The following is a 7,297-nucleotide window of genomic DNA, read 5'->3' as shown; positions in this document are numbered from 1 at the left end:
CCGCAAGCGGGCGGCCACCGCCTGCCGTTTCACAATCCCCTGGGATCAGGTGTCACTCTTGGCCCCGGTGGGAACCAGGAACCTAATCAGCTTCCAGGCAGGCGCCGCTGACCAGCTGCAGCCGGACCCTTGTCCACTTCCCCTTCCCCTCCTCCCTCCCGGGGCCGAGGGCTGGGCTGCGGGAGGGGCCTGGCCCAAGGCTCTTGGGTTCCTATTCCAAGACCCTGGGTCTCCCCATAAAGCTCAGGGTCAGAGGAGGGGGAGAGGGCAAGACCCACAAAGACACTGTGGAGCCTGGGGATTAAGGGGTTAGATTTGGGTTCAGGAATTAGTAATGAGCTAGTGCAGTGATAAAGAGCACAGAGTAAGGGCTAGGGAAAAAAGCAATTGTTATGAATACAGGAACCCATTTGGCAAGAAACTGAGGCCCACAAAGGTGAACTGCCTGTTCACAGTCTCCAGCAGTTTGGGCTGTTTCTTCCTCTCTTTCCCACACCAGCCATGTAGCCGCAGACTGTAAGCCAGGCTCTGTGCTCATTGTTTCATGGAGTCCCAGCAAACCTATGACTACCGAGCTATTGTTGTCATCAGCTGTATATGACAGACGAACTGGGTGTCGGGTGGCTTAGATCCCTCCCCGAAAGCTCCTATGTAATGCTAACAAGGTTTTGAATCCAGGTCTCCTTCTGTCCGAGCCCTTCTTTTTCCCATTCCGTCATAAATACTCTCCAGGCGCCCACTATATGACACATATGGGGCAAGGCCCTTGTTTTAGAGAAAGGAATCAAAGGAAACTTCCTGCATTGGCCTTGAGGTGAGAGGGTCTAGGTTTGACAACCTTCCCCAGTTTCCAGCTGAGGGACCTTGAATGAATCACTCCCCTGTTCTGAGCTGCCATTTTGTCATCTACAAAGAAGACAGTAATATCAGACTGCAATGAGAACATGAATGTAATATTCCTGATATGAGACCGCTGTGTACTCATTAAGGGCTAGGTCCACTTGATGGGCATAGATACCAGCCCTGATACACAATGGATAAATGGTGTCTACTGTTACTAAGCACACTGGTAAGTATATTCCAAGCGTTAGTATATGCCAAGCAAATGCCAAGACAGAGTTACCCTGGGAGTTCGACAAGAAGTGCCTTCCAATACTCCTACTCCAATCATCTGAGATTCTCTAAGTCCCAGGAGGCTTTGCTGCTGAAGGCTATAGGGGGTCTGGGGCTGTGTTCACTGGGATGACAGGTGAACACAGTCATCCTGTAGGGCTCACTTCCAGCCATTGTCCCCACAGATGGATAAGGCTGAGAATGCCTCCCCCAACTGCCCATGCCAGCCTTGGGACTAGAAACATGCCTTCATTGGGAGGGGCAAGGACTGTTTACTCTGAGTTCAGAGAAGTCAACAGCAATGAAGCAGGAGCCAGGTGGGGGCACCCGCTGGGTGAGCTCCTGAAACTCAGTCTAAGGAACACAGAGGACTCTGGTGAGCAGCCGGTTTCAGCCTGTGGACCCAGCTGGCTACTGGGCATTTCAGCCTTAGGCACTGCTGCCCACAGCTTTTTTCAGGCACCTACCCAGCTCCTCGAGCCAGGAAACTGCCCAGCCTCACCACTCCCCTGCCCTCATGGGCTCCCCACACCTCCCCATGATTGACTCTCTTTTATGGGAATGAGGATTAGCCTGAGGCGGAAGGGATAGGGTGGGGCAGAGGATGGAGAAGAAATTTTAATCAGTCAATGGCCAGTGGCATGCAAAAGATGTTTCACTTTTGTGATGCTAGTCTCTGTGCTAGAGACATTCATATATTTTCTATATTTTCTCTTCTACATAAAAAGTAAAAAGGACAGAGGCTTTAGAACCAAATACATCTCAGGCCAAATCAGAGGCTGGTCACTTCCTGGCTATTGACTTAGAGGGACACTTCGCTTTTTGGATCTACATCTTCTTCCTACATCTTATTTTAAGGATTAAAGGGGGAAAGCATAAACCAGAGGTTGCAACTCTGGCTAAAACATATCTTTGTTATCCCACACAGTATATTTTTTAAATTTGAATTCATAGCCAACATTTGAAAGCAGGGGATTTCACATAAAAATACATTTCTAGCTTCTCTTGGAAAAAGTAAAAGATCTGGCGACAGCCCTAACCGGTTTGGCTCAGTGGATGGAGCATCGGCCTTCGGACTGAAGGGTCCCAGGTTCGATTCTGGTCAAGGGCATGTACCTTGGTTGCAGGCACATCCCCAAGGGGATGTGCAGGAGGCAGCTGATCGATGCTTCTCTCTCATCGATGTTTCTAACTCTCTATCCCTCTTCCTTCCTCTCTGTAAAAAATCAATAAAGTATATTTAAAAAAAAAAAGATCTGGCGACATAGTCTTACAGTCCTATGTAGCAGCAAGTGGGTCTCAAATTTGAGCGAATATCAGAATCACCTGGAGAGCTTGTTAAAATACAGATTTGGAGACGTCCACCCCTAGAGTTTTGATTCAGTAGGTCTGGGATGTGAGGAATAGGGGAAAGAAATAAAATGGAGTCACTATAGTCAAGCTGCTATGTTACCAAAATCAAGTAGGTTGAGATATGAGAAAACCATTCCATTCTTGCTTTAACGAGCCTGGGAACTTAAACTTTTGAACTTTCCAGTCCTGCATCAATGCCTGGTTATATATCAAATCTCCAGATAGCCCTCTGATTACCCTCTGATGGACTCACGTATGCAGACCACCTGACATCCATTGTCCAGATCACTGGGCATGACCAGACACCGCCTGGCATCTAACTGATAACTATCGTGAACCAGTCTAGGACTGGAGGACTGATTATTCCCAAGAATGTACTTTTTACTATAAGAACTCTTAACTTTTCTTTTTTCTTCGCAACACTTCTGGGTCTTTTCCTAGTTATGTTTCCAGTTTGCAAACCCCAAGACTCTTGAAAACAATCTTTATCATTTATTTCTAGCAAAGCCTTCAGACTCTTTTTTACGTTGACAGGTGGAATCTGAGAACTTGCATTCCAGCTGGTTCACTTTATGAGGGAGACTTCTTTCCACTTTCCTGTACTCTCCACTATTCTTTATTGTCTCACATACCCTCACCCTCACTCTAGCTACATCCATTCACATTACTTGCTTGGTCTGGAGGATGTTTAAATTGTGACCTTTGGGGTAGTTGCATAGTAAGTACTCAGTTAAAGGTAGCTAGTATTTACTTAACCGTCTTATGAATTAAGTATTGTTATTACTGTACTAGAGGCCCGATGCACGAAATTCATGCAAGGGACTCAGCTCTTGCAGCCCTGGCTTCATCTGGAAGGTCCTCTGGTCTAATTAGCATATTACACTTTTATTATTATAGATTACAAGTGAAGAAACTGAAATTCAGTTATGAAAGTGACTTACTGGAGGAAACATAGCCAGTAAACCAGAAGGAAGACACTTGCCAAATGTTTGTAGTCATATGGTCACAGTGATTCAATGTTATACACACACATCTGAGGTTAGCACAGATGATGCATCAAAGATTTTGGACATGAGCATAAAATAATATTTACCAGGGAAGAAAAGGAAGAAAGGAAATAAAGCAAGAAAGGTTTACAATGGGAGGTGATATTAGTCAGATATAGGCACACCCACTCTAAGATGACTATAAACAAGTTAACCTTGAAGATTTCAAAAATTCCCAGGACCAGAGTGTCTTTAACTGTACAATGGGGCCTCATCCTCTTGGACCATTGGATCTACACGAACTTCCTTCACTCCACAGAAAACTCTCTCTCTGAGTATATTGGCTATTTTGTTGTTTTGTTTCTTAGCATCCGTTTGTCCTTTTTCTGATAACAGTACTCTTCCTCTACCAAGGACAGGTGAGGCTGCGGGACTTGGTGATCAAAGTGCTTGCCCTAGCACCAAACAAAGACTGGCCAAACAGATGCTCTCCCTGGATTTTTAACCTTGAGCAATGAATGACTAAAGACCTGAAAATGTACTTTCCTCATTCAGAGGTGCCCTGGGAAGACTCCGTTTTGCCCTGTTTACCATTTTTTCCAAGTCAGGCTCATTTAGCCTTCCCTCCAATTCTGCTAGTTGCAAGATGAAGAATCCAATAGAGGCAAACTTAAGGAAGGGAGAATAGATTCCCACACCATTCTCACAAGTTCCTTTTCTGCTTATAGTAGCCATAATTAGTTTCTGTTGCTAGCAATCAATGAGATCTAACTGCCTATACACAGGTCACCACCAAGTTTCTCATTTCCAAATCCAATTGCCTTTTCTCAGCCCTCACCCCACACCCCAACTCACAGTTAAGGCCTTCATGACACAAACCAAATTCTTTATACAAAAATTATTTTCCCACATAGTTTCAGTGCAAAACAACAACAACAAAAACAACAAACAAAAAAACCCCACAAAACATGAAAAGCAGAGCTTCCCTATTTGAAGGACCTGAGTCCCCTTTGTTATCCCTAGGGTTTTGAGAGCACAGCTTTCAAACCTCTTTCAGAGGACAGTTGTTGGCATCAAAGGGTCTTGAATTTGATTCCTAACTCCTGTCATTATTGGTTATGTGACTTCAGAGAACAGATTAAGGCTCCGAGCTTCAACTTTTTGTCTTTAAAATGGGAAAAAAACCTCCCAAGGTTGTTGTGAGGTTTCAAGATGAACATCCATGTGCACTTGTCACACAATATGTGCTAAATAAGTGGTGCTGGGTATTGTTCTATTATATTACACCACTCTCAGAGATTACCTCTCTCAGAGTTACCCACAGACTTTTACCACCACATCAAGACACTTTCTACCACATTTGCCCTCTGAGGTACCCAGCAATTGGGGATCCCCATACCTTGTCTGAGCCTCAGTTTCCTGCACGTAAAATAGGATGATGATGCCATCCCAGTGGGCACCTTTGAAAGCCTATCTGCAATTATGACTGTAAGGTGCTAGCAATGTGCCTGGCACACAGTAGGTGCTCAGTACCTGTCACTTTCCACTCCATAACCACTCCTCTGAGTCTACAATACTCAATCTTTTTCCCATTCTTTTGTTTGTTTGTTTTTCACCCTCGGTTGTTGGCTTTGCACATTGCCTGGGGTAGAGCATTTTCACCTGGGTGTCCCATCTTCTTAAACTCAACACCTTTATCGGTAAGACCAGCTAAAGCTCCTGCTTCGTTATTTAGGGCAAGAGGTTCATAACCGCAGCATCACTGTTGACACTTCCTCTTCTTCCCTGTCCAACGTCACCACATCCAATCTTCCTTCTGAACGTTCTCACACCCATCTGTTGGCTTCTCTGCAGCACAGGCTTTTGTTACCTCAAGGCTGAATGATCACATGCACCCCCTATATCCTTTCTAACTCCATTCTATTGTATATCCTCACTTGGCTGTCTAACCTGCATCCCAAACATAACATCTCAAAATCAAATTCTTGATTCCTCCTTACCAGGCTTCTTCCATCTCATAAATGGCAACTTGATTTTCCCAGGTGCCCAGGCCAAAAGCCATATAGTCATCCACAACTCCTCCCTTTCTGTCATAACCCACAGAAATCTATCAGCTAAACCTATTGACTCTGGCTTTAAATATATAATTACTTCCAGAATCTACTTCTCACCATTTCCATCATTCTTTCCTCATCCAAGTATTATGTTGGCCCCTCTTCCATCTATTCCATCCATTTTCCACATGTAGCCACTTGTGAGTGCTCCAGTGGACAACCCAACTAAGCTCCCAGCCAACAGCCAGCACCAAATGCTAGTCTTGTGACGGAGCATGGACGTCTAGCTCAATCAAGCCTTCTGATGACTGTCGCCTCAGCCACCATCTGACCCAACCTCATCCAGAACCCAGCTGATCCAAGTCAGCCCACAAGACCACAAAAGACAATAACAAAGTGTTCTAAGCCACCAGTTTTGGGGATGGTTCATTGTGCACAATAGATCACCATAACAGTGGTAAACCAGATGAACAATGTATCTGCCCTTGGAGTATATTCTCTAGTGAAGAAAATAAGCAAATAAATTACTAAATAGAAACTATCAATAAATGCTGTAAAAAATTATGTCATTGTAAGTTAGGGGTGGGGGGGCGGGAAAGTGCTCTCTGAAGAATTGACATTTGTGCTGAGATCCAAACGATGAGTAAGACCTATCCATTCAATCATCTAGGGACTGAGTGTTGAAAAAAAGGCTAAAGCTCTTGACATAGTCACTCTTGTATGGGGAACAGTCTTTTTTCACACATTTAGATCCTTTCAGAGGTGGTAGTAAGTGGCAGCTAGGATACATTCATCACATTCCAGATAAACTGCAGAATATTATGCAGTTGCATGTTATAAACCATTAAATGGAACTGTTCAAGACATTTTTATAGTTGTGATGCACAAAATAAAAAAGTGTCCATTAAATATTGCTTCAGTAAAATGTGCATAGTTTGCTGCCCATGATGAGTAAAAAAGTATTTATTAAAATTTAAAATTTTTAAATAAAAATAAGTAAGTAAATAAAATTAGTATGTATCATCCTGGTCATAAGAGAAGGGGATGTGGGCTCAGGGGGAGGTAGCATTTCTTTCTACTGCCACCAGGGGGCAGGCAGGGCTTCCATAAAGAGTGGTTCCTAGTGGCTGAAGAAGGGGTGACTTTTTTTTTTTTTTTAAATATATTTTATTGACTTTTCACAGAGAGGAAGGGAGAGGGATAGAGAGTTAGAAACATCGATGAGAGAGGAACATCGATCAGCTGCCTCCTGCACACCTCCTACTGGGGATGTGCCCGCAACCAAGGCACATGCCCTTGACCAGAATCGAACCTGGGACCCTTCAGTCTGCAGGCCGACGCTCCATCCACTGAGCCAAACCGGTTAGGGCAGAAGGGGTGACTTTAATTCCAAAGAAAACCAGCAGTATCTTCCACCTCCTGTGCATACTTTTGAGAGACTAGAGACTCAAATAAAGAACAAGGTGGAATGGGTACAGTAGTGGACCAGGGTGAGGCCTATCACTGATGCCAGTGGGCTTTAGGCTACCCCAGAGGAAGACTGTGACCCATTTGGAAGAGAAATTGTGGCACTCCTTGGGCACTGGAGGGACTTCCCATAGATGACTTCCAGGAGGTGACACTACACAAGAAAATGTTATTTGTTCCTTCCTTAAAAGCAGCAGCCAGCACATTTAAAAAGCAGTCAGGAGTCAATGAAATTAAAAACCTATGTGCTTTCAATAAGTTGCTTTGTACTATAGTGTTTAAAACACTTCAGCACCATAATCAACATAGTCCTCAAAAATACCC

This window comes from Myotis brandtii, unplaced genomic scaffold, assembly GCF_000412655.1.
Source record: "Myotis brandtii unplaced genomic scaffold, ASM41265v1 scaffold3686, whole genome shotgun sequence".
Lineage (NCBI taxonomy): Eukaryota > Metazoa > Chordata > Mammalia > Chiroptera > Vespertilionidae > Myotis > Myotis brandtii.
The sequence above is the reverse complement of the archived record's forward strand: the minus strand, read 5'-3'. Positions refer to the sequence as shown.